Source organism: Rattus norvegicus, chromosome 5 (genome assembly GCF_021556685.1).
Source record: "Rattus norvegicus strain SHRSP/BbbUtx chromosome 5, alternate assembly SHRSP_T2T, whole genome shotgun sequence".
Classification (NCBI taxonomy): domain Eukaryota; kingdom Metazoa; phylum Chordata; class Mammalia; order Rodentia; family Muridae; genus Rattus; species Rattus norvegicus.
The window spans coordinates 140,322,361-140,348,293 of record NC_141538.1 but is presented as its reverse complement, the minus strand read 5'-3'; the positions used below and the strand labels follow the sequence as shown (position 1 = coordinate 140,348,293).

The 25,933-nt window shown below is 51.7% G+C and overlaps 1 protein-coding gene and 1 long non-coding RNA gene across 5 annotated transcripts in view; one reads left to right on the top strand and one right to left on the bottom strand.

Moving 5' to 3' along the window:
• Positions 1 to 25,933, top strand: part of Kcnq4 (potassium voltage-gated channel subfamily Q member 4) — a 51,817-nt gene that overhangs the window by 4,037 nt on the left and 21,847 nt on the right. Inside the window, exon 1 of one of the 4 annotated variants that reach the window (XM_087548312.1) lies at positions 20,525 to 20,677. The gene's annotated coding sequence lies outside the window, so the exon portion shown is untranslated. 4 annotated transcript variants of the gene reach the window in all.
• LOC120102968 (uncharacterized) lies at positions 12,332 to 18,667 on the bottom strand. The gene is made up of 3 exons (XR_015620470.1): positions 18,323 to 18,667; positions 13,826 to 13,924; positions 12,332 to 12,545 (listed from the first exon to the last, which is right to left on the bottom strand). It is a non-coding gene; the product is annotated as an uncharacterized LOC120102968 (long non-coding RNA).

Genomic DNA, 25,933 nt, shown 5'->3' with positions numbered 1-25,933 from the left:
ACATTCTGATGGTCCCCATCCTGCCTCTGAGACCAAAGTCATGTGACAAATTAATGGTAGCAGAAGCAAAGGGCCAGGCCTTGAGTCCAGACTCCCTGTCCAGACTCCCTCTGCTCACTGAAGCCTGACCAGTGTGGCCCTCAGAGTTCAAACCGAGATTTCTGACTCTGTGCAGGCGCGAATCCTTTCCCAGCCTGGTGAGGCAGGCCCTGTTATCCTCCCTGATCAACAGATGAGGGAAGGGAAGCCCAGGAAAGGCGGAGCAGTTCACAAGGAAGAGCCTCAACCCAGAGCTGCCTGTCATCCACTGACCTTAGCTGGGTCAGGCCCCAGACCGCCCAGAGCATCTGTGTCCCTAGTGCCCAGCACACCTGCAGTCAGGGGGCAGTGATACGATTTTTATAGGATTGAGTAGAAACTGCTCTGCTGCTGCTGGGGGGCAGTCAAGCTTCCGTAGCATAGAATAGCCCCGCTGTGGTACTCGCCACAGCCCTGACACAGGTGACCACAGACGTCACACTCGCACACGTGCTATCATCCAGGAGAGGGAACTGAGGCTCCACCTTCTCACTAGCTTCGTAGACTAGGCCATGTCAGATCACGGGGGAATCCTCCCCTAACGCAGTGTCTGCCTTTCCTTCCCCAGGGTACAGGCTGCCTTCTGAGCAGCCTGGGGACTTTGGATACAGTGGGGACGGCTTGGGACCCTCCCATAGGGCCCCCTGAGCCCCTTTGCCCAACCCTGCTGTGTGTGGCTGGATCTATCAGGCATAGAACGGACACGTTCTCCTCCAAGGTGACACTCAGCCTCCCAGACAGCACTGCAGAAACCTGATGCTCCAACACCTTCACGATGTGACTGGGAAGGACTTGGAGTGTGTGGCCCGTGGCACTCTCGTGCTTCTGTTTTTCCTTTATAAGGAGTGGGAAAGTGAAGACGTCAATTCTTCAATGGCCTCTCTGCCCTTCCGCTTCCCCTGGCACCTGCCGCTCCATCCTTCCGGGTCAGGCCATTGTCTGTCTGTCCCTCTCCAGCTCTTAGCACATTTCTCCTCCTCACGGAGGAAGCCCTTCTGGATGTCTGTCTACAAACCCTGCTGCTGAAGAAGCCCATAGCCACACAACGTTGGAACCAGGCGTGCTTTAGGGGGCGATTATTCTTGCCTGGAGGCAGCACTTGGAGTGGGTGATTAATTTTAAGTTCTCAGAATCACTGAAGTGGCCTGGTAGTGGAGGCAGGAGGCTTTGGGGCCTGCCTCAAAGGAACGCCATGGGGAACTCTCCCCACCATGGTTCTCAAGTGCTAGACCAAGACAGCCCTATTGTGAAGACTGAGGGGTAGGAGGGAGAGGGGAGGCTTCCATTTCCCCAGAGCTAGTTCCACAGGGACCTAAGTGTGTGGACTTGGGCTTTAGATGGGGTTCATTTCTGCAGCTGCCCTTAGCTGCTATGAAAGTCTTGTAGTGTCTCTGAGCTCTGGCTGTCTAGTCTGAATAGCAGGAATCACAGCTACCTACCTCCAGATGACCAGGGCCGAGGAAGGAGAGAAGTCAGTGCTGCTCCAAGCTTGAGTCCTTGTCTGACAGGGTCCTGGGCTCGGCAGGGGAGTGTGAGTCCTGAGGAAATAGTGGGGGTGGTATTGCCTGTGTCACCTGTGTGTCTGCCAGGAGCCTGACACTGTCTTTGTGGCCTTCTGTGGAGTAACCTGCAGGCTCCTCTGAACTTTCAGAGCGCATCTCCCTAATGTAGCCCAGGCTAACCTCAACTTCTTCCTCGCACCTTCTCATTTAGACCTCACAGCCACGGTATCAGGGGACAGTCACCTTCACTTCACATTGGGCAGGGGATTGTCGCACAGCTAGTGCCTGGAGTCACTGACCTGAGTCTCTGGGCTGCTTATGGATTTGTTTCTTCCATTGTGTCACAAATGACATCAGCCAGCGCAGTGCTTTGCCAGGCTTGGAGAACCAGAGCCTTGCCTGCAGGGAGCAGATGGGGGAGGGGGTGTCAGCTGTGGGGAGGCTGCCCAGTCTCTAAGAACACTGCTCTCTAAGTCTCCTGGGGCCCTGGCTCTGGCTGTGTGTGTGTATGTGTGTGTGTGTGTGTGTGTGTGTGTGTGTGTGCGCGCGCGCGCGCACACACACGCGCATGTGCATGCGCGCACATCAGGGTGCCATTGTGGGGTTGAGGTTTGGGTTTCATGGTTCATGTTGTTTTTACCACCCCCCCGACACTCCCCCAACACTTCGCCCCCCACCACTAGCTCACACAGAGAGGTAACCCAGCACCAGGGGTCTCTGGAACAATCCTGGGGAGATGTGCATCCACCCTTCCTCAGCCTCAGTGTTCTCTTCTGCCAGATGGGCCTAACTAGAAAGAGAACCCCACTTACTCAGGATTGCAAACGCAGAGCTAAGCCTATGGGAGAGGTACTGCTGACTCAAGAGTTGGAATGGGAGAGGGAAATCTCATAGAAACTTCTGCTAAGGCCCTTCAAAACAAGGGGAAACATTTAGAGGGCTACTCAGGAAGCTGCCAGGCCCACGAAGGCTCCCTGGGGCTGGGGAGAAGGCATGCTCTGGCCTCTGAGGCTTGATGGAACCCACCAGGATTCCAGGCAGACTGGGTAACTCTGTGCCCAAGGCAGGTCTGTGTGCCCTGGAGCTTGGCACCTGGAGGTGAGGGGGGGGCAGCTCCAGGCGGCAGACTAATTGGGCTAAGAATCCGTGGGCAGCGCCTGAGGGAGGCAGGCAGAGAGAGCAGAGAGCAGTCATTCTTCCTTCAGAACTGTGAATGGCGTGTGGTGTGGGGTCTCGGGCCTAGGAGCTGCGGGGAAATCACCTGGCTCCTCAGACCCTAGTCCAGGCTGGTGGTACAGGAGCAAGCTTGCTGGAGGCCATAAAGTTCAGTTCTCACAGAAACTGAAGGGATGGAGGTCAGATAGCAAGAAGGACTGTCAAAATAGCCAAGAGCTAGAGAGGGATTCTGTGGGATACTCTTTCCAAAATGTGGGAAACCCTGTCTAACAGAGCTAACCATGATTTACTCTAACCATCCCCTTCAGGCAAAGGTATGGCACCCCTCCACATCATGGAGGGCAGAGGGTAGATATGTGCTTCCTCAGAGCCCAGCGTTGGGAAGGAAATAAATCAGGATCTGCTGGCTCTGGGGTGAGGGAAGGAAGGGCTCTCTCTGCATCTCCTTTCCCTTCCTTCCTTGCAGCCCCTCCTTGGAGTGTCCAGGTCTCTGCCTTTGGGTTTATTTTTTGCTGGGCTTGGCTGTCTCTAGGGGTTGGGGAAAGAAGGAGAACAAGAAAGAGTGGCTTCGTCAGCACAATCCAGGTGCTTCTGACCCATCTGGGCCTGACTGCCACCCTCTGCAGAAGGGACAGCCCTCACCCAGGTGCAGTCAGGATCCTGAGCTCCAGGGAGAATCCTCCTTCAGGGATGGGCTGGGTGGGACCCACACAGCTTCTCTGTCTAGTCCATCCTTCCTGCCGAGAGTCAGAGCAGAGACCTCAGAGCTCCAGAGGCCTCAAAGCCTGGGCAGAGAAGGAAACCGAGTCAGGAGACAGGATCAGATGGCCCAGGACGCAGTTCAACAGATAGACATTGTTATGCTGTGTGCCATATAGGCCCAGGGAACAGCCAGTCCCTGAATGCATTCACCCATTTCTCCTGCCAGTCTCCGATTGGGGGCCTCAGAGTGGGAGAAGTAAGATAGGGAGGAAGGGGGGACCCTTGGTCCAGCAGAAGGCACACAGCCTGGGAATGGGATAAGGCTGAGTGGACATGTCAGCAACTCCTTCGGGCCCTCTTTTATTTTGGTGTGTGTGTGTGTGTGTGTGTGTGTGTGTGTGTGTGTGTGTGTGTGTATGCGCAGTTCCTTTCTAATTGACCTAGACCAACCCTACACTCCGCATTCTCATCCACCCTTATTTCAAGCACTGACATCACCACATCTGGGAGTTTTTTGTAGTGGTGATAGAGATGTAACCCAGGGCCTTGTGGATGCTACGCAGGCACTCTATCAAGGAACTGTATCCGCTACTGCACATGCAGGCTCAGACTCATGTACACACACACACACACACACACACATCACTCACTCACACACACACCAGAGGGGGGAGAGAGAGAGAGAGAGAGAGAGAGAGAGAGAGAGAGAGAGAAGTTAAATGACTGCTAGAGTGGCTCACACCCAGGAGGCATATAAGCAGGCAGATGTTGGTGAGTTCAAGGTCAGCTTGGTCTACATTATGAGTTCTAGGACAGCCAGAGCTACACAGTGATACCCTGTCTAAAAACAAACAAACAACACACAAAAAGAAGTTAAATGACTTGTCTAACATCAACACAACTAGCATGGGAAGAAGCCGCATCGTAGAAGCAGCATTTGAACCCAGAACAAGATTCCTGCTATTCTCTGTCTTAGCAGGGGTCTGAATTTACAGGGCCCTCCTACCTATGTTCAGTCCCCTGAGGATGCAGAAGATTGAACTCAGGACCTTGTGCTGTTAGGCAAGCACTCTGCCACTAGCACCCTCGTTTCCGGGGGAAGGAGGCTCAAGCCTCCTGCCTTTCCCCTGTGCCTCCTCTTTCTGTCCTTAAATTCTGGGCTTTCAGCATGGGCCCTTTCCTCATAGTTTCATGGTGCACTCACAATCCTGTGACGTTATGTGATCTTTTTGAGGAAAAGGTTTTATCTCTGAAGTCCCAGATAATATCCAGATAGTGAACACCCCAGCCTATCTCTCCAAAACTGTCCTCCTTTCTGAATCCGGTGGCTTCCCCACCTCCAAACCCCAGGAAGCTCTTCCTTCAGACACCCTTTGTGCCTCCTCTTGGCAATGGCCCACAATGCACTAGTGCTCACTGTTCTTTTCCTTAGGCTGGTCACATACTTCCTCTTCACACCCACTGCTGGGTCACCAACTCCTATTGATCCTTCAAAGCCCTGTTTGAACATCGGCTCTTCTCAGAAGCATTCTCTGCCCACTTTACTTCAGGCTCTACTGGAGACCCCGCAGTGTCCCAGAATTTAACCTTCTGCCCCATGTGTTACTCTTGGTTCTTTCTCAATGAACCGTCAGACCTCCGTAGGAAAGGGTGAGCACTATACGTGGCTACTATATAGGTATAGGCATGAGAGAGTGGTGGTGGCCAGGTTTTAAGAGGAGAAGGGTTTTACCCTCTGGAGAGAAGTGGAGAGAGCACTCCTTGGTCCTCCAAGTCTGGAAGTTCTCTCTGCCTATATCCTGAGTGCAGATGGACAGGAATAGCCAAGGTGAAGGTTTCGAGGCAGGGGTCCCTTTGCAACAGGTTCTACAGAGCCCTTGGCCATTGAGCTATGCAGGGAGCCCCTACCCTTTTGCCTGCAGGAGCTGTAGGTAGGACAGATGGGGGAAGGAAACCACCATGCTTCCTGATTGACTGCTCTGCACACACAGCTACCTAGTTTTTTCCCCTGTGGCTGGCACTGCTATTGTCCCCATTCTGCTGACAGGACAAGGAGGCAAACCAAGTCATGCAGCCAGTCTGTTGCAGAGCAGGATTCGAACCCACATATATGAGACCCTCAAGCTCCAAGCGCTTCTCAGATGCATAAGCAGAGGCCGGGGGGAAAAACTGAGGAAATTAAGGACATCATGGTGACTTTTTCTTTAGGCTAAATGCAGTCCACTTCAAAACCGTCATAAAGTATGAAATTATGTGCTTTCTTTTGTGAAGTGATAAGGCAGGGATTTTAAAAAAATGTCCTTACTTTGGCAAAATACAAAGTTTGAAAACCTTATGGAGTCCCTGAAGTGCTTTTGGAAATTCATCCAAAATATAAAATCCCCAAGAGCTGGGGGCCTGTCCTGGCTCCCGGTTGAAAGGATTATTGGGGAACAGAGGAGCCAGGTCTTGTCCCCCCCCCTCACTGTGGGCTGTTTCCTAAGACTGGCCTTGGGGGGTTGGGCTAGCTCAAATCAGGAACACTGGCCCAGGGGTTTCCAAGCTGGGAATCGCTCTTGCCCCTGCTTCCTGTGTAAAACTGGGCAGGACCAACCTCACTGAGGTGCCGGTCTTTTCCCACCATAGAACTCTAGTTTCATCCTGCCCACCTCTTGGGCCATCTGCTGTGTGAAGTTTTGGTGAATTGGGAAGTGTTTGGAAGAACAGGCCAGTATGCTGGTTTTCTTATTTTTGTCATCCCATCATAGGCTGCCACTTCCTTGGAGCCTTGGGGCCCTCATCTCCCTCTCTCTTGCTGATTCTAGTTTGAGCCCTGAGATTCAGCTATGGAGGAGCAAATTGGCCCTGAAAGAACAGGCTAGCCAGCATGGCAATTCCTTTCTTGGGAAGCCCTGGACCAAAGCTCAGAGATGTACCGGACTGAGGTCCTAAGAACACTCAGAGCCCGTATTTAGTAAGGAGCTTTTCACCAGATCTGTATCTGGAATTGTGCTAACTGGTTTCCACACAGTACTTCGTGGATCCCACCAAGATCCCTATAAGGTAGATACACCACTGTGCCAGCTGTTTAGAAACGGAAGCTGCAGCTTGCTGGTTAAGCACAAGCCCTTGTCATTGATAAGAGGAAGTGGCAGGAAGTAGTGTCTGGAGAATGAGAATTTTCTAGATTCAGTCCAGACAGTGCCGAGACTCTGAGTGTGCAGGGAGCCCGTGCTTTATCTGGGTAGGAACCTTGCACATGGCTGCTGCAGGTCAGGCTTGCAATGGGAAGGAAAGCATGCCTGTGGGTGGCGACCAGCAGCCCCTCCCTTCCTGAGGCTCCTCCCCCTATTCCAGCTCTCAGTAACAGTAAAGATAATAATAGCGAGTGTTTATTGAGTGCTTACCAAAAGCCAGACAGACGCTGCTCTGGGAACTTGCCTCTCAGCAGCCCTATGATGTGGATCCTGCCAGTGGGCCCATTTTTTCCGATGAGGCTGAGGCCCAAGTTACTTAAGCCGCATGCTTGGATGTTAGTAGCTGAGACAAGACCCAAACCAGCTGAGGTCCAGCATGGGAGGCTACAGCCTGGTGAAAGTTCTTCATCCTCGTGGCACCTGTTGCTCAGGGAGACTATCCTAAATAAAACTTCATCCACCAAGTTCAGGACACTGCTCCCACCTCGTGGTCCTACCTGGTCCACTCTTCCTCACCCTTTGTTCTGCTCTCATTCTGGAAGCTTCCCTGGCAGTCCCTGGGGGTGCCCCCTAAGCCAGAAGCTGAGGACAGAGCAGTGAGTCAGGACCCAAGCCCCGTTCCCTGGGGGAACACGGACGGGCTTCTACACTGTGAGATAAGTCTTTAGGAACTGCAGATCTTGCGGGATCCCAGAGAGTGGTCAAGTGTCTACCCAGCCCAAGCTGGCTGGGCAGAGTGGCTTCCTGGAGAAGGCAATAGAAGGGACTGAGTGTGGGTGACAGCAGATTTCTGTTAGTAATGCCTTTCTAGGACAGAGCAGGACCTTGATGGGGGAAGGACTCAGTTGTTCCCCTGCTATCCCAAGACCTGCATCCCAGAGCGTCCTTCCACGGCCCTCCTAACTCTGCCCTGAGCCTGGCTGTCCCCACCTGGCCTGCAGCCCAGGAACTTTGCCTGTAGGGAAAGCTCAAGGCTTGTATGCAAAGCCTGCCCTGGGAGAGGCAGCCAAGCTGGGGGTATGCTTGGAAGCAGGGAGTGTGAAACCAGGCCCAAAGGCTGGTGGAAAGGGTCGGAGGGTTTGGGATCGGGGTATGTGGGTGCCCCCAGAGTAGTGATGTAGAACAGCCCCATGAGAACGTGCAAGGACTGACTGAGACCAAGATGTCGGTCAGGAGAAAGAGTCAGAGCCCAGCTCCTCTTTCCCTCCTGTCAGCTCAGTAGGGTTTAGAAATCACCAGTCATAAGACCTCTTCCTGCCATAACCCTACACTGCCACACTACTAATAAAGAGGCCATGGCTCTGAACTGGGCAGAGAGTAAACGCAAATCCATGGGTGAGCTGTCACACCCTCCGAGCCTTGTCATTGTGCTGGAAAGGAGCTTCCCTCTCCCACGTGTTGGTCCACAGAGTACTTTACAGCACACCTGTCCCAGTGTGGACTTTAGTTTCTGTGTTCAAATAATCTCGCTGAGTCCTTGTCACAGGAATCCTCATGGTAATCCCCCCTGGAGGAAATGTTACACCATTCCATACTGCGGCTGGGCAAGGAAGGTAGCTCAAGGGTAGGACGTTTGCTTATGATGTGGAGGGTCCTGTGTTTCTCACCACTGCAAAAACAAACAAACAAACAAACAAACAAGCAAAGTGTGCATGTGTGTGTGTGTGTGTGTGTGTGTGTGTGTGTGTGTGTGTCTGTGTCTGTCTGTCTGTCTGTCTGTCTGTCTGAGGTGATAACCTGGTCAACAAAATGAGTACCACCCAAGCATGAAGATCTAAGTTTGATCCCCAGCACATGGGTGAAAATCCAGTATCAGTACAATTTTGGAATTCCAGGGTTGCAGAGGCAGAACTCTGAGGATGCCTGCAGGCCTTGCCCAGTCAGTGGACCCCAGGCCCAGTGAGAGAGACCTTGTAATAAAAAGAGGCAGATGGCTTAGGAGGCTCTAGCCTCTCTAGACCTGCCCTCATTCTCACTCCAAATGCTACAGAGAGCACCTCTATTCACCCCAAATACTCCAGCATTTTTCTTACTGCTCAAAGACTGGAAGGGTGGGGAGCATGAGACAGGCAGGGAGGGCCCCAGCAGAGAGGCTGACTCTGAGGTTGACCTTCACACATAAGCACATACATGTGTGCATGCCCAGGTATCTAGCTGGGATGAACACACTGCCCCAGTTTTGAGTATGAATTAGCTGTTGTCCCAGGCAAGACTCATCAGACAGCTGAGCAGAGTTCTCTCTCCCTCCCCCCCCCTCCCTCTGTGTGTGTGTGTGTGTGTGTGTGTGTGTGTGTGTGTGTGTGTGTGTGTGTGTGTTAGGCTGGCTAGAACTCAACCTCAACCCCATGCCCAGCCCAGCCTTGATGCAGCTGCTGCCCCATGGGGGAAGGACCTTCCCACTTGCCTTGCATCAGTGGTCTTTCCCTTGGTGTGTGTGACTGCCAGTGCGTGATCAAGCAGGCACCTGCCAGCCCTCCCCATCTAATGCTCTCACATGACAGGCATGGGATGAACTGTGGGCTGAGGAAAGGGATTTGCACGCTCCTAATCTGGGGGCTGCAGCCCTCCCCATGTCTTGGCTAGGGCCGTGGGAGAGGTTTGTCTCTGCCCTGTGCCCAGTGGCCCCAGCTAGATGCTGGCACACACCCAGCTCTCTGCTCATGGCCCTCTCTGTCCTTCTCATGCTCCCCACCCTTCCAGTCTTTGAGTAGAAGTAGGTCTTGGGTGGGGAAGTGCTTGAATACTTGGGGGTGGAGAGAGGTGCACTCTGCAGCATTTGGGGCTAGAGGAGGCCAGCAATGGCAGGGAGGTTTAGGGCCTATGTCCAGTAGATGATCCTTTGGTTGGGGTGTAAATTGGAGTGTTTGGGGCTAATCCTGGGCCACCCCTTCCTGGAGAAATTTGGCTACAAGTCAGGGAGGCAAATGTGTGGGTTGCCCCCCCCCCCCTTGCTGGGCAGTAAACACAGCCGTCGCCTGGGAGATGGGCCCAAACATCCCGGCCCCCCACTGTTATTTATACCAGGGCTCCCTTCCTTCTCTGGAGCCTGGTCTGGCTCTTGAATGTGTCCCTGAGCTGGGCAATCAGAGTTGAAGTCCATGTCAAGGTTCCAGGTGCCAGCTCACCCTTGCACCACTCACACTGTCGATGACTTCTTGTTCTGGTAGCCCTGGGACTTATCAATCAGAAACATGCTCCCAGAGTTTGGTCTAGCTTCGAGGCACGAGTGCTGGGATGTGCCCTGAGTTTGTGTCTGCCTGTTGCTTGCTGTGGTTCCCCAGTCCTTACTCCTCGCTGCCTTCAATAGGGGAGGGCCTAGATCAGAGCTTTCCAGTCGCTTGGAAGCAGTAGACCTGGTTCTGGAATAGGATCCTGACTCAGAAGCATGGTGCATATATATAGCAGACCAAAGCAGGGCTGGTTTGGGTGGAGTTCAGGATAGGGGCGAGGATCCTGTCTACTCTTCCTGTGTAGCCCTGAAAACCTGCATGCTGTTCTCCTTCCAGGTAACCCAGGGTGAGAAACCGGGGACTGTGAATTCACAGCGAGCAAAAGCAGAGGCTCATGGGATAGGTTGAATGAGGGAAGAGAATGGGGCTAGATCCTGGGCTAAGGATCACAAGGTCATACCCTGCCACATTCCAGCCCAGGACCCAAGAGTCCCAGCACTGAAATTCAACCTTGGTCGTTCAGGTCATCATGAAGGTAGATGTGCCAGGAAGAACAGAACACATTTTATTTAACAGCTTGTTAACTTGATTTAAACTTTTAAATATTTAGACTTCCCATAGGTGGGTCTCCATTTGAACTCTGCCCTGTCCTGCCAGCATCAGAGGTGTTTGGGTACTGGCCCTCCCTCCCTCTGCCCAGGCTTCTCCAAGTAACCCCAAGACAACTTTCTCCAGACTCCTCAGGCTTCACAAGGCTGGCAAAGTCCCAAGTCACCAGGGTTCAAGCCCTTGGCACCCACTTGGACCAGCCTAGTGGACGTGAAGGAGCAAGTCTGAGTTGCTTTAGAAAATGAGTGTCAGTGGAGTGGGACAGAGGGAGTGGGGCAGTGGGACAGTGGGACACGGCACAGACCAGACAGAGGAGACAGTGACAAAGGTTTCTGAGGGTGCCCAGCTAGGACTTTGGAATCCTAAGGGACTGGCGGGGTACTGCTTCCCAAAGTTGAACAGGGATGCCTGGGACTGGAGGAGGGTGCCAAGCATGGGAGACAGCATAGGAATCAGTGTGGGAAGTGGATCGAGGCCGTAGGACTGACAGACGTGGGACGGGGCACTCGCACTGGGTTCCAGGTAGACCGGGTGTGGGGCCAGGCCTGACTCCTAGGAAGTTGTGAAGACCCAACTAGAAGAACCAGGCTGGGTCCTAGGCTGACCAGGAGTGGGTAGTGGGGGAACAGGAGACAGATTATCTTTATTCTGCCTCCTGAGAATGTTGTCTCTCTTCTCTGTCTCCCTATGTCTCCCACCTCCTGCCATGTCACTTGCCCTGTGTTTCTGGATGGGAGGGTTCTCCCTGCTCCCTTTATAAAGGTGCCACTAGAGACTTTCCCAGGTTGACTGGCCTGCTTGTTCATTCTCTCACTCAATAGTTATTCATTGGGAACCTACATTGCACTGTGCTTGTCCTAGGTGTTGGAGAGAGACCATGAAAAAGACAAAGCTTCTGTATTCACAGAATACAGAATGCACTTTATGTGCTACAGGGGCAGGAGGGCTAACACCTGTCTCCCTGTGCCTAGGTGACAGGGAACAGGGAGTTTATCTATTATCCTTCATACACTGGGCAACAAGGGTATTCATGATGCAGGCCTGGCACCGCCCCCTTTGAAGGAGGAGCCCAGGTCTTCTCACTCACCTAGTTTTTGAGCCCCTTACCGGGATCAAGAAGGCCCCGAGGAGGGTGATAAGTAACTTTGGCTATGGTGGGAGGAAGAGGGGTACCTAGGAGTCAATACTACCACATCACTGACAACACAGGTAATAGCTGCGACGATAAAAGGTTTCTCTATGAGCCAGCCTCCTTTATCTATTTGGAAGGTGCTTATTTTCTCTCCATTTTCCAGATGAGGAAATCGAGTCTTGGCAAGCTGAAGTGACTTGCTTGAGGCCACACGTAAAACTCCTTGACACTAGGAGCCTTTAAGGACGGTGCTATGAGGTGCTGCCTGGCACCTGCTGTCCGCCTGGGCACTCAGCCTGTGAGTGGAAACCTAGCCCTAGCGCGCTCTCCCCTTTCCCCCTTTCGTCCTCGCAGAGGCTGGCATCATCCCGAGCCTGAGCACTGGGTCCGGCGACCCTAGCCAGAGCAGCACAGGGAAGGCTACATCAGGCCAAGATTCCGTCGTTCCTCTCCCCCTCCCTCGCGCCGTCGGCCTTCGTGGGTGGGCAATCGTGGCCCTTCGGGGTGTCGAATGCACTCTCTCCACCCCCGGCCTTGGTGACGCCGCAGCACCTTCACACTTTCCGCTTGGCCCGCTGCTCGCCTTTCAGGCCGCAGCGTTTTCAATTGTTAATTTGGAAACGAAAAATAAGCCGGCCGGGCGGGGAGGCCGCGGAGAGGTAACCGGAGCCGCCGCTCTTCGAGCTTGCAATGGCAAAGCCCCACCTCATACTACCCCGCCCACAAACCACGCCCCTTCCACTATGCCCCCGCCCAGGCCGGGATTTGGGGTCTGGTGGCTCGCACCTTAGAAATGGGAGAATTCCTTGTGGTGGAAAACCGGCTTGAGCCAAAGGCTGCGCCAGGGAGGGGTCCCTAGGAGCTTTCCCCAAGAACATTTTCCTCTCCGGAGGAGCCCGCCTGCTGTCAGCCTCTTGTGTCCCCAGGTGAACCTAACCTTGCTCAGGCTTCATGCCAGAAGACCCCTTCCTCCAGGCTGCAGCACATGGGATTCTTGATCCTGTTAGAGAGAGGGAGAAATTGAGTCCTAGAGTGGAACAGATCCTGCGCCTTACGCCCACCAGCTAAGGCCGAGCTGAATTCAAACTTGTTCTGGCCATGATAAGAGCAGGGTCTATCAACAGAAGACAGGGCAGCAGAACCAGAGATGCGTGTTGTCCCCTTCTTCTCTGATCTGCACAGCTAATGAAGTTCTACTCTGACTCCTCTTTGATGCCTTTATTCAGAAATGGGAGAGTTCTAGAGGCAGAAGATTCTCCGAGTAAATCGAGTAAAAGACCCTCTTCTGGATGACTCCTGGGCATTCACTGACTTCCTAGAGAACAAGCAATGGGCAGCTTTAGAAGCTGTCCAGAGCCTCACTTCCTGTCCCGGAAGCCAGAGTAGCCAGCTGGACCAGCCAAAAATAAGGCTCTTCTGGTCCTGGCTTCTGCAGAGGACTATACTGACACTTGGCCAAGAAAGGGTAGAGAAGCTGCCCATCTAGGTTCCTAGTGCTGCTTATGCCCCTGTGTCATGCCTCCTAGGTACCCCAAGTCCTTACACTTCTTAGAGCCAACAGGCAGGATTTTGCCTTTTAGAGGACTCTGGTCTGCTGGAATTATTGGCTGGGCAGCCCTCCTTTAATAAACAGAAGAAACGGAGAGAGAATCTGCAGATAACCTCCTAGCTCCCACCTTAAGTGGGGCTATGGAACAGCTCCGGCCTGAGCTCACAAGTCTGGTCCAGTTTGCAGGGTTGAGTAGCTTCAGTCAGGGTTGAATCTGGGTTTGGGGTTCCTAGGGGGGCACTCAGCTGCCCCAGCTGTTGGCCTGTGAGTTTGCATACTGTTTTGCTTTTTCAGACCCACAGACCTCACTCTGGGTGGGGTCCTTAGTGGCTGAGTCGGCAGAATTCCCAGGCTGGGATCAGTGTTGGCACCTGAGCTCCCCAGGGGGCCCTGCCCTCCCCAACGCTCCTGTCCCACCCTGTCAGCTCTCGCCAGTTCCCTCTCAGGCTCTGGAAGTGCTGAGAACCAAGTGGCTGGGACTAAAATCCTGCCCCTCCCCCTCAACACAAGCCTGCTGACTCAGAGAACGGAAGGCTCCTTAGAGGTGACCCTGACCCCATCAGGCTTAAGTAGCTGGGGCAATGGGGAATCCTCGAACACAGGGCCACTGGGTCACATGCAGGAAGGGACAAAGCAGGTTCCATCCTGGTCCCTTGACTTTTAGAAAAGGGGGCGTGGGGGGGCAAGCGGGTGCTGAATCTTACTTCTGCAGGCAAACAAAAGAACATTACCCTCGTGACTGAGAGATTCAAGGCCAGGCCCAGTACCCAGTGTGATCTAATGTATGAGCGCAGGGAGGCAGGCCTCCTTCTGGGACTCAGTTTCCCCACCTGAAAGGAGAAGATTGGTAGATGTTTAAGAGATCGTTAGTGCCAAAAATCAACCCGGATCTGATCTCGCCATCTCTACCTCTGGAGCAAGTCTCCTGCTGGGATCGTGCCTTTATCTTCCTACCTCGAGGAGGGGCTAATGTTACTCTTCTCCCAGTGCATCCCCGTTTCCCATGCTGCTCCTGCTCACATCCTGTGTCTCTCCTGGGAGTGAAGGACCACATCCTCAGCTACCTCACATCCACTTCCACCTCCTTCCCTCCCTGGTTTATCCCACTTCTTCCCGGATGGTCTGGAACACGCCAGGCGTCCTCTGCCTCAGGCTTGCTGCACGGCTTCCCCCTGCTCAGATGCTTGCGTGGTGCTCTACCTGCTCCCCTGTGGCCAGATGCCGCCTTCCTGACCACAATAGTCTCCCCACTCCCACACACTGGGTCTCTGTGTCCTTTTGTCCTTTAGTTTTTCTCCATCATCATTTAATGCCTCATTTATTATCGCCTTCTACCAAGAATGTAAGCTCTCTGAAGGCAGGGCTATTGTATGACTTTGGGCTTGGCTGGTGAAGAGTCTTTAGTAAATGGTCAATGAATGGATAGGAAATGGTTACTGAATGAATGAATGGATGAATGAATGAATGGTGAATGAATAAATACTTTGTGGTTCTAGGCTATGTCATTTCCCCACAGTCTCTCCTGCTTCAGGGAGGGTTGAGGTATGGCGTCAGGAGCTCCAATGTGCTAGGGAGGAGGGGTATACCTTTCCTCAGGAAACTTACCCAATATCTGAGTCAGGCGCAGGACATGCACGGTAAAAAGGACAGACCTTTGGAGCTGTGGTGGCAGTTATTACAACAAAGGTTTTCATTCCACTATGGAAGTTAGCAAAGAGATGGGGTGGAGGGTCAAGGGAGCATGAGGTGCGTCCCACCTAACCAGCCAGAATAGGGGTGCACACACATGCAAAGATGGAGAGGCAGAACAAAAATGATGTGGAGAACAAGCAAAGCCCTGGGTACTGTGGTGGTGCAGGGGAGAGTGCTAACAGAGTGGCCTGTGCCAGGACCTTCCTTGCACACCACACTTGAACCGGAGTCATATCGGTGGATTTCACACTGAAGAAACAAAAGCAAAACAGCAGAGATTTGGGTGCAAGTAAAATCTTGTGTGAGACCCAGCTCGTGGAACTGAGCCAGCTGAATACACGTCGGACTGTTTAGTGGGGCCAAGGGAGAGTTTCTACTGGCCATCTTGCTTATGTTTCTCAAATCTGGGCAGCTTGTATCCCAGCCCTTAGTTCCCCTTCACTAGGCCTTAGCAGCTAGCTAAGAAGTCGGCGTTGCCTGCTAGCCCCACAGACAGACAGTCTTCTCCTGCTTGGTCATCACCGGTTTGTGTTGACATACCACGCAACTCCCTTGAGGGCTGCAGAAGGCAGTCTGACTGATAGAAGCAGAGAGAACAAGTGGAGGTTTGGAGGCTGGACAAGCTGGGAGAAAAAGAGGCTACTCATTTAATTATTAACCCATTCTCTGTTACTATACCAATATACCGGAGGCTAGGTGCTTCATAAAAAGAAAGAGCTGTATATTTAGCTCATAATTCTGGAAGTTTAAGGGAGTGGCAGTAGCATTAGCTCAGGTCTAGTGAAGGCCTCATGGATAATAATATCACAATCTTGTGTGTGTATGTGTGTGTGTGTGTGTGGTCACATGATAGGATGTGGCCAAAGACAGTTCAAGAACTATGCTAACGCCTCTGAGGTCATGCCCTCAACGATCTAGCAACCTCCCATCAGGATCCACCTCATATTATTGCCACACTGGGGATCAAGCTTCCTGCCACGAAGCTTGGGGATGGCCACATGTAAACCATAGCACTCAAGTGCCTTGTCCAGAAGACACCGATGTCCATGTCGCATGTTTTAGAGGATCTGGCTCAGGAAAGATTGGCGTAGGAGGTGGAGAACACTAAGAAAAGGGGATGTTATGGAGTCTTCACAGCGAGGAGTACATTCGGGGTTCGTGGACTAGAGAAGGGGCAGGAAAACTTCAGGGCCAACAACACTGCTCTCTGTACATCGCCCCTTACCTCATGGCTCATGGTTCCTGTGGAGAGAGAAGCTGACTGGGGGCTGGCAAGACAGTTCTGTCAGTAGGAGTGCTTGCTGCACAAACACAAGGGCCTGAGTTTGGATGCTCAACACCCATGGAGAAAAGTGGGCAAGGCCACATGTGTCTGTGACCCCAGTGCTGGGGGACGGGCGCAGAGATGGGAGGGACTTTAAGGGCCTGCTAGCAGCCCGCCTAGCTGAAAGATGGTGAGCTCTAGGTAGGGTCGGTGAGAGACCCTGTTTCAAGGGATTAAAGTGGAGAATGACAGGTAGGACATTGGAAATGTCCTTTGACCTATGCACATGTGAACCTGAATGGGCACATACACTCATGTGCACACCTTCCCACAAACACCCTAAAAAACGAATCCTGTTGGCTCTGCCCAATGTCTGTTGTAACCACACACACACACACACACACACACACACACACACACACACACACACACACAGAGAGAGAGAGAGAGAGAGAGAGAGAGAGAGAGAGAGAAGAGAGAGAGAGAGAGAGAGAGAGAGAGAGAGAGAGGGAGAGGGAGAGGGAGAGGGAGAGGGAGAGGGAGAGAGAGCACACAATGGTTTTGGTTTTTAGAGACAGGGTCTCATGTGCTTGCTTCAATGGCTTTGGACTTGTTGGTTATGTGGCTGGCCTTGGGTTCCAGATCCTCCTGGATTAAGTCATGTGCCACCATGCCCAGCTGGTGGACCCTTCTTGGTTCACACTCCAGCCAGGAAGGGGCATGGAATCATCCCTGGACCTTCTATCAGGTGCCCTGCTGGGCTGAGAGGGCTCCAGTGACTTAGAGGTGGGTCAGCCCACAGCAAGCAATTCCAGTTTCTAATGGAACCAGCTCAAGGGGTCAAGTTTTTGCAACTTGTTCAGCGAAAGGGAATGCATTTTCTAATTGGTCCTTCGATAGGAGACATTTTTTTTTTCATAGTTTGCACTATGTGCTGGCAGCTGCTGTCCCTCCAGGGACATCCTTGGAGAAAGTAGAACTGAGCTAAGCCTCTCCCTCCCACTGCCCTGCTGGACAGTCATAAAGCTGACGGCGCCTTTTGGATCGTCTCTCCTTCGTGTTACAGGCAGGGAAACTAAGGCTCCTTTAAGACCTCGTCCCATCCCTGAGTCCCACTCTGGACCTCTGGCCCAGAGATGCAGCTTTGCCAGAAGCAGCCTTGTATGGGGCCCTGGATCACGTGTTCTTACTCCCTCTGCCATATTTAGAATCGCTGGATCAGGGGAAACTCTCCTCCCAGCCCTTGAGGATTCTTGGAAAGAGCCTCGCTCTGAGGCAAGTTTAATGCCGCCCCCCATCAGAGCCCCAACCCACAAGAGGAAGTAAGTGTCCTCTCTCCTTAGAGGACTGTGGGACCCTCTAGGCTTTTCTGCACCCCCACCCCCATCTCCTAGTCAGGATGTGCCTGTCAAGTCTAATTGAAGTCCTTTTTTCAGCATCAGCTCTGTTCGGAGCTCAAGAAATACTTTTCAGTAGGCAGGAAATGAGCGCCATGACCTCTGCCCTTCAGGAGTCTTGGCTGAGTCCTGGCATACTGGCAGCGGGGTCTCCCAGCTGAGGGAAACAGAGCAGCCCTGCTTTGGGGGTCCTAATCTGGAGAGCGAAGGAGTCACATATTCCCCAGGCCAGAGGCAAATATCAGGGACCTCAGGGACTGACTGGCAAGGCTCAGGCTGGACCCTGGAAGCATGGAGGGTGGGAGGAGGTCCTGGAGCAAGGAAGACAAAGGGCCTGGGTTTGACTTGGTGAGGGAAGCATCCCTTCATTCCACACACATGGCCGCTTCCTCACTGGATAATCAAACCAGAAGACAAAAGGAAAGAAAAGAAAAGAAAAGAGAAAAGAAAACAACAACAAAACAGAGAAACCAAACTGCCTCTTCAGCTCTGACAAAACCCCACCTCCTCTGAGTTGCCGGGTGCCCATGCTCAGCTCCCTCTCCTGACCCTGCCTGGTCTGACTGAACTCCCTTCTACCTCTCTCCCCTTCACCCTGTCAGCCTGGGAATCCATCTTAACTTAATCCACAGTCCAGGCTTCAGCTCTCTGTTCTCTTGGTTCCTCCTACCCCTGCTCTCTCAGGTGAGAAAGGTTCCAGTGTCCCTCTCCATTCCCACCCTGTGCTGTCTCTCTCCACCTGGGCTGGCTCAGGTCCTTCTCTGCCCTCGAGGCTCCTCGGACCAAGGGACCAACATGCCACCAAATCCAATAGACGTCATCAGGGATTGGATACTGCCGTCCCCTCCTCCCCCCTTGCTGTCATCCACACTTGCTTCTCTTGACTTCTGTGCTTTCTCTTCTGTTTGCTTCCCGTCCCCCTGGATGTACTCTTTTCGGTCTGGGCAGAGGGCTTCTCTCTTCACACTGTCGTGATACTGGGTCCTCCTCTGGCTTCACTGCAGTTCCCATGTGTTACTGAGCACTTTCACCAGCCCAGTGTCCTTGCCCACAACAGAGAGGGCATTCATTTGTCCTCATCGCCCCTAAGTTCTGCTTGCTATGATACCATCGGCCCATTCACTCCTCTCTGCTCTCTGTTGCTGCTGGTCCAGGTCTCCATCATTTCCCAGATGAGTTTCCTGGATCTCCTTGTCAGTGCCTGACCTGCATGCCAGTCCTAGGCCACGGTTTAGTTCAGGTGCTGGTCCTGAAACACAAGTGGGACGTTGACATTTCCTTTCTCTGAACTCCCCATTGGCTCCCATTGCCTCTAAGATCACATTCAACTATCAGAGGGTGCTAACGTGAATCTGACCCTCTCTGTGCTCCCTCCCCACTGGCTCAAGAACCTTCTGGGCTGGCTTCCCACAGACAACCACATTTTCGCATACCCTCCTTCTTCTGTCTGCGTCACCCCTGCCTGTCTGGTCACCTCTCCACTTAAGCTGAGCTGACATCTCGCAGCAGCCTAAACTTCTTTAGGACAGTCACCAGCTGTGTCCCCACTGTTACACTTGCCAAGTCTTGGGATCTGGATTATTTACTAAATTCAACCGTATATGAGGTTAGTGTTTCTGAAGTGAGTGTGGCTCGGAGAAGTTCGAAGCAACCTCTTTTCTCCCTGTGAGATTCCCGCCATCCTTCAGGGTGTGTTTCTAGGGTACCTGGAACTGAGCTGATCTTCTCCTTTCCCATCCCACTACTGAAGAATTGCCAAGCTGATGTGACCCGTCAGTGATGTGACCATTCAGGGTCCCCTACCTTCGTGTTGTGGGCAGGGAGGGAACTTGAAGCCCAGAGGAAGTCTTTGACCTTGAGGTCCAGGTGGTCTTGGGCTCAGGTTTTGATTATGACTTTAGAAAAGTTAACGCCCTCCCCCTTGTTTTTAAATGACAGTTTTGTCAAAAAGTACGTCCTATTCCATAGCGTGACTCCTATTAACGTGTATACTTCTGGACTCCCAGACTGGCGTAGCCTGTAACCTCACTTGTGTGCCTGGGAAATTATGGTGGGGATTGGGGGATTTTATGGAGATTATGTGTTTGGAGGGTTTGGTATTGTGTCGTACTGACGGGAAGCCCTGGGCCACCTGGAGCAGTTACAGTTATAATTTGGGATTGCACATCAGACTAGTGGTGAAGCTGATGTTGACAGAACACCTGCCTCCCCGACAGCCCCCGTTCCTGGCCCTTTCTGGTAGTGATCTGAGGAGGTACAGATGGGGAGACGGTAAGAATTGCCGTTGTTTTAAAGGTGCTGATTTGGCGCCAAGTGTGGGAGCGCATGCCTGTGATCCTAGCGCTTGTGAGGTTTTGGGAGGGAATCTTCGGTTCCAGGTTAGTTTGGATATACAGTGGCTAAAGCAAAAACAGACAAAACCCTGCGTTGGTTAGTAACTGAGCCCCATTTCCACCTTGAACTTACTGAATCAGACATTGTCAAGGAAGTACCCAGAAATCAGCACTTTTAAAAAAAAGGACAAGGTCTCAGTGTACTCAGGGATGACCTTGAGTTTCGGAGTTTTGTTTCCACCACGTGAGTGCTGGGATTACAGGCAAGTGCCACCATTGACAAGTCTTCCAGGGGTTCTGATGTCCTCTGTAGTTTGATGCGCATGGATCTAAGCACCTATTTACCTTTTCCTCCCTCATCTTCCTGAAAAAGTAGGGGGATAGCTGCAGAATGGGGGTAGGTATAGGGGACAGGAAAGACTGTTCTAGACCTCCTGGCTAGCCTGCACACTGTCCCCACCTGCCACACCTCTAACTCCTGGTTGGCCAAGGTAGTACATAGGCCCACTTGCCCAAAATGGGATGCATACGGATTTAGTAGAAGGAACCTCTAGTATGGTGTTCTGCTAGGGAGATCGCAAAAGTCCCAGGCCAGCCAGCACCAGCATACCACCTAGCTGGAGAAACTGAGGCCCTAGAGGGTTGGAGACAATCACCGAGCAATCCTGTTTGTCATATGATGAAGTCATAAGCCAGTGTGGCAGACACACCCAGGCTTTCTCTGTCTCCTCAGCTGTAATCATCTGAGCTTGTGTTTCCTCTGAGAGCATCTCTGTGATGGCTACAGCCATGGCAGCCTCGAAGCCAGAGGCTGTAAAGGTTCTAGACCCAACTGAGCCTCTGAGTGGGATCTTAAGCACGTGTGTCAGTCCTGGGTCTCGAGTCTTCATCTTGAAGGTAGGAATGATTCTTCAGGTGCCAGGACCAGTGTGCTGTTCATCATCAGAGCTAACTGATCCTTTCATATGACTTGAAGGCCTAGGATAAGGAGATTCCCTTCCATGCCATTGATTGAAGGAGGAGAAGGTGAAATTCAGGTTTCCGTTGCTGCTTTAGACGGAGTCTTGCTATGTAGCCTAGGCTGGCATGGAACTTACTAGGTACATCAGGCTGGCCTCTAACTTGTGGTGGTCCTTCCACCTTCAAAAGTGCTGGGACTACAGTTTTACATTGCCACTCCCGGCCAATTCAAGGGATCTGTAAGTAGTGTTTGCCCAATGAAGCTGGTCAAGGTTAGGGGCAACTTATGGAAGATGCTGGGAAGTCTGTTCAGTCTGGATGGGTGGGCTGAGTGTTAGGGGATTTGTCAGTTGGTTCAAAATGGGCCCTTTGGTTTAGAGATGGGGTGTTCTGATGCTGTTTTCTCGGTGCTATGAAATCAGTCGGGAAAGGGAAGAAGGGTGGTGTCTGAGGCCACTGTTTTGGAGAGGATGCTTGGGAAAGGCCTCAGGAAGGAAGTAGTGTGTGAGCAGGCACCTCAGTGAGTAAGGGAACAAGCAACCAAGCAAACTAGCACAGCCTGTGGGTGGAAAAACTTAGATGAACAACTGGCAGGCTCAGGGATGGTGGAGGTGCACAGAGAGGGAGAGCAGAGAGGATTAGATGCAGGGGTGGGCAGGTGGGTGATGGGTGGAGCTCCCAGGGGGCCGGATGGTGGGGTTTGGTCAGGACGAGGGAGCTGGTCTGATACACGCTGATACACACACACCAACTGAACTTGCTGTGGAGCTGGAGGTAGGACGTACTAGACAACAGAATCACACACAGCTGGCTCAGATGGTCGGCCTTAGTACCCAGGTACCTTCACCGAGCTTTCCTGGAGAAAAGGAGATCTTATGGCACCTTGGGATTCTAGCTGAGGACATGTTTGGTTCCAAGGGCCTGCAGATATCCAGGAAGAACCTTTGAGCTGGGCCCTCTGGAAAGCCTGCCACAGTCTTACACCTGCTAGGTACCGAGGTGAATATAGTGAGGGCTGGGGGTAGCACTGAAGGGGATATTTTTTTCTTGTTTGTGTTTTTCAGAAAACTGCATTTAAAAATATGTTAGTGGTGCTGGACACAGTAGCTCAGGCCTATAATCCTTACTAGTCCAACGGCAGGAGAATCACATTGCTTTGAGCCAAAGCAATGTAGAGAAGCCCTATATAAACAAACAAATGAATACATAACACAATATTAATTATTTTAATATTGGTGATAGTGGGAACCAGTGGGATGGCTCAATGGGTTCAACGAGTACTTGCCGTCAAGCCTGGCACACACACACACACACACACACACACACTCACACACACTCACACTCACACACATACACACACACATACACACACAATACTCACACACACTCACACACATTCACACACACATACACACACTCACACACATATACACACACATATATACACACACACTCACACACACGCACACACACTCACACACACATTCACAAACACATATATACACACACTCACACACATACTCATGCACACACATACACACACACTCACACACTCATGCACACACATATACACACATTCACATATACACACACTCACACACATTCACACACATACACACATATACACACACACTCACACACATACACACATACTCATGCACACACATAAACACACACTCACATATACACACACTCACACACATTCACACACATACACACATACACACACATATACACACACATACTCATGCACACACATATACACACACTCACATATACACACACACTCACGCACACACATATACACACACTCACACACTCACACACACTCACGCACACTCATGCACACACATATACACAAACACACTCACACACATATACACACATACATACACTCATGCACACATACATGTACATACAGACTTACACACATACACACAAACACAAACACATACACACAATTCAGTCACATACACACATATACATACACACAAAACACACAAACACACATACACATACACACATTCACACACAGTCACACGCACACACACACACGTACACACAAACACACACACTCACAAACACAAACATATACATACTCACACACACATACATACACATATACACGCACACACACACACTCATGTACAATATATATAATCACATGTAAAATTATTTAAACAACTTGGAGACAGTGTTGCATGCCTGTAGCCCCCTCCACTTGAGGCGTGAGATGGAAGGATCTCTTTAGTTTAGGCATTTGAGACTCTCCCTGTTAATATAGCAAAGACCGCTTCTCCAAAGAGATGGGGGTAGGGGGGGGTGGGACTGGAAAAGATGGCTCATTGGTTAAGAGCTATGCTCTTTAAGAAAATCCACATTCCATTCCAACATCCACATGGTGACTAATGGCTGTTTATAACTCCAGTTCCAGAGGAACCAACATCTTCTTCTGGCCCCCTCTGCAACTGTATGCACATGGTGCACAGACAAACTTGCAGGCAAGATACCTGTACACGTACTACCCTAGTAGAGACCCCAAATTCACTTTCCATTGCCCACATCAGGCAACCACCTATAAGTCATGTTCTGGGGGACCTAGCACCCCTTCTGGCTGCCACAGGCATCTGCACTCATGTGCACATACTCTGTCACCCCACATATATAAGATCACAAATAAATTTTTTAAAATGTTAGAGCCTTGTCTACTCCTGTGAAGAGATACCAAGACCAAGGCGACTCTTATAAAAGAAAGCACTTAACTGGGGGCTTGCTTGCAGTTTCAAGGTTAATCTATTCTTATCATGGAGGGGGCCTGGCAGCATGCAAGCAGGCATGGAGATGGAGAGCTAGCTGAGCCCTAAATCCTGATCCACAGACAGTAGGCAGACAGCGTGGGGTAGGGAGAGGAGGGGAGGGGGAGGGTAAAGGGAGGGGAAGGGAGAGAAACAGACTAACCAGGATTGGGAGTTTCCTGACCTTCTGAAACTCAAAGGCCACCTCCAGTGACACACCTCCTCCAACAAGGCCATCCCTCCTAGTCCTTCCAAAACAGCTTTACCAATTGGGAACCAAGCATTCAAACATATGAGCCCATGGGAGCCAATCTCAAACTACCACAAGACCTAGGAGCTGAATAACTGAGCCCTTGCCTAGAAAGCCCTGGGTTTGATCCTCAGCACTGTGGAACAGATAAATGAAGGCACATTAGCTTGTAATTATCTAAGTAATACACACTCATTCTAAAAAAAAATTTAGGAAACAGAGATAAGCAAAAACAAACAAACAAACAAACAAACAAACAAAGAAAAGCCAAATCCCTTCCTCCTTGCCTGCCACTATCCGTGCATCCCTAAGAGGAATCTCTTCTTCGCCCTCGGGATCACATGGCCCTTGAGGTTTCCTAATCAGCTCTTTTCACTTGAGTCTCTTGTGGATAGTTGATACCTGTGTAACTGTTGAAGTGGCAAGAAAAAAAAGATGAAGGAAAAGAATTCTAGAAGTGCTCATCAGAAAGCTATGTGTGCCCACAGCTGCCTGAGGTCTTGGGCAGCTGAGAAAGGCAATACCAACCCTGTGTGGGCTGCAGCCCCCATTCCAGGTAGCCCGGCTGCTGTTGGTCCTGTGGTTAGTGACTGAATCTCAGGACTGGGGCACACATTTCCCTCTGCACTTGCCTCGCGCTCTGCTGACTCAGCTCTGGCCTGGAACTGGCCGCAGAGGCCTCCGGCTCACTCATTCATCCGGGACCCTTTCCCGACAGCTGCTTCTTGCCCCCTTGATCCAGGAGCATTTCCTGTGATGCAGCCTCAGATCCTGACCTCCAAGGAGATGTAAGTGGGCCAGGGCACAGCCAAGTCTTACTCTCAACTGTCCATCGCCTCTTACAGAGGAGGAGGCTGGCCAGAAGAAGTCAGTGATTTTCCTAGGTGTACACACACACACACCCACCCCACCCCACCCCCACACACACACACGATGCGCACGCATGCTTGAACAGAAATAAAGATAAGTAGAAAGAGACTGGGGTGGACATAGTGTTGCAGACTTGTAATCCTCTGCCTTGTGGAGCAGGGACTGGAGTCTGGAGTTCAAGGCCAGCCTGGGCTACGTAGTAGGATCCTACCTCAAAAAATTAACAAAAGAAAGAACAACCTCTGGACACGTACAAGAAAGCAGGCTCTTAAAGAGAGCTTGAAGAGGGAGCCAGGTTCAGGAGAACATGTTTGTCTAGGGCTGAGGGGTGTGCAAGCATCAGATGGGTCTCAGCAGTGGAGATCTAAGAACACACGGGAAGACTGGTGGGTCGGTGCACAGTGATGCATTTCCAGGGAAGAAGCTCATCCCTTCTGGTGTTTTCTAGGGAAGTGTGGTGCTTAGCACACCTTGTTCCAAAGAGTCCACCTTCCCCTTGCCGTATCTGTGGCTCTCCCATGTGTATACGTGCCTCAAGGCACCTGCTTATGACCTCTCCCCACTTCCCTTCTGCTGGGAAGTTTGGACTCCTGGCTCCAACTTCAGGGCAGCCCTGGAAATATACAGCAGCCTTAAGTGAAGCCCATTTCCTGCTGCGGGCCGTTGTTTCTTCATGTGGAACTGACAAGGAAAGTGTTGGATGAGTTAGGTTCTAGTTCTTTCCAAAATGGCCACTTAGTAGCTTCCCATTGCTCAAAGGGTGGTTTCAAGCCTTAGTCTCTAGCTCCTCACTGCCTGGTCCCACTTTTCTCTTCCTTCACTCCCATGTTGCTACTTCCCTGCCTACCCTGGCCTGCTTCTTTTTATTTATGGGGCGGTAATGGTGGTGGTGGTGGTGGTGGTGGTGGTGGTGGTGGTGGTGGTGTGTGTATGTGTGTGTATGCACACGAGCATGCGTGTGGTCATGGGTATGAGTATCTGTACTCGTGGTGGCCAGAGGAGGACATTTGCGCCCTGTGATATTGCTGTCTGCCTTATTGCCCTGAGACAGGGCCTCCAGTTGTCCCAAACCTCATTGTTTGGACTGAGTGGATTGGCTGGCCCATGAGCTTCTGTGGTCTGCCTGTCTCTGATGCCAGTACTAGGGTTACAGACACATGTGGTCACGCGCAGCCTTTTTATATGCGTATCTGGGATTCAGATGCAGTGGGTTCTCTTACCGTTGAGCCACCTCCCCAGCCCCTTTACTCTGTAGCTGACTCATGGATTCCGTAGAAA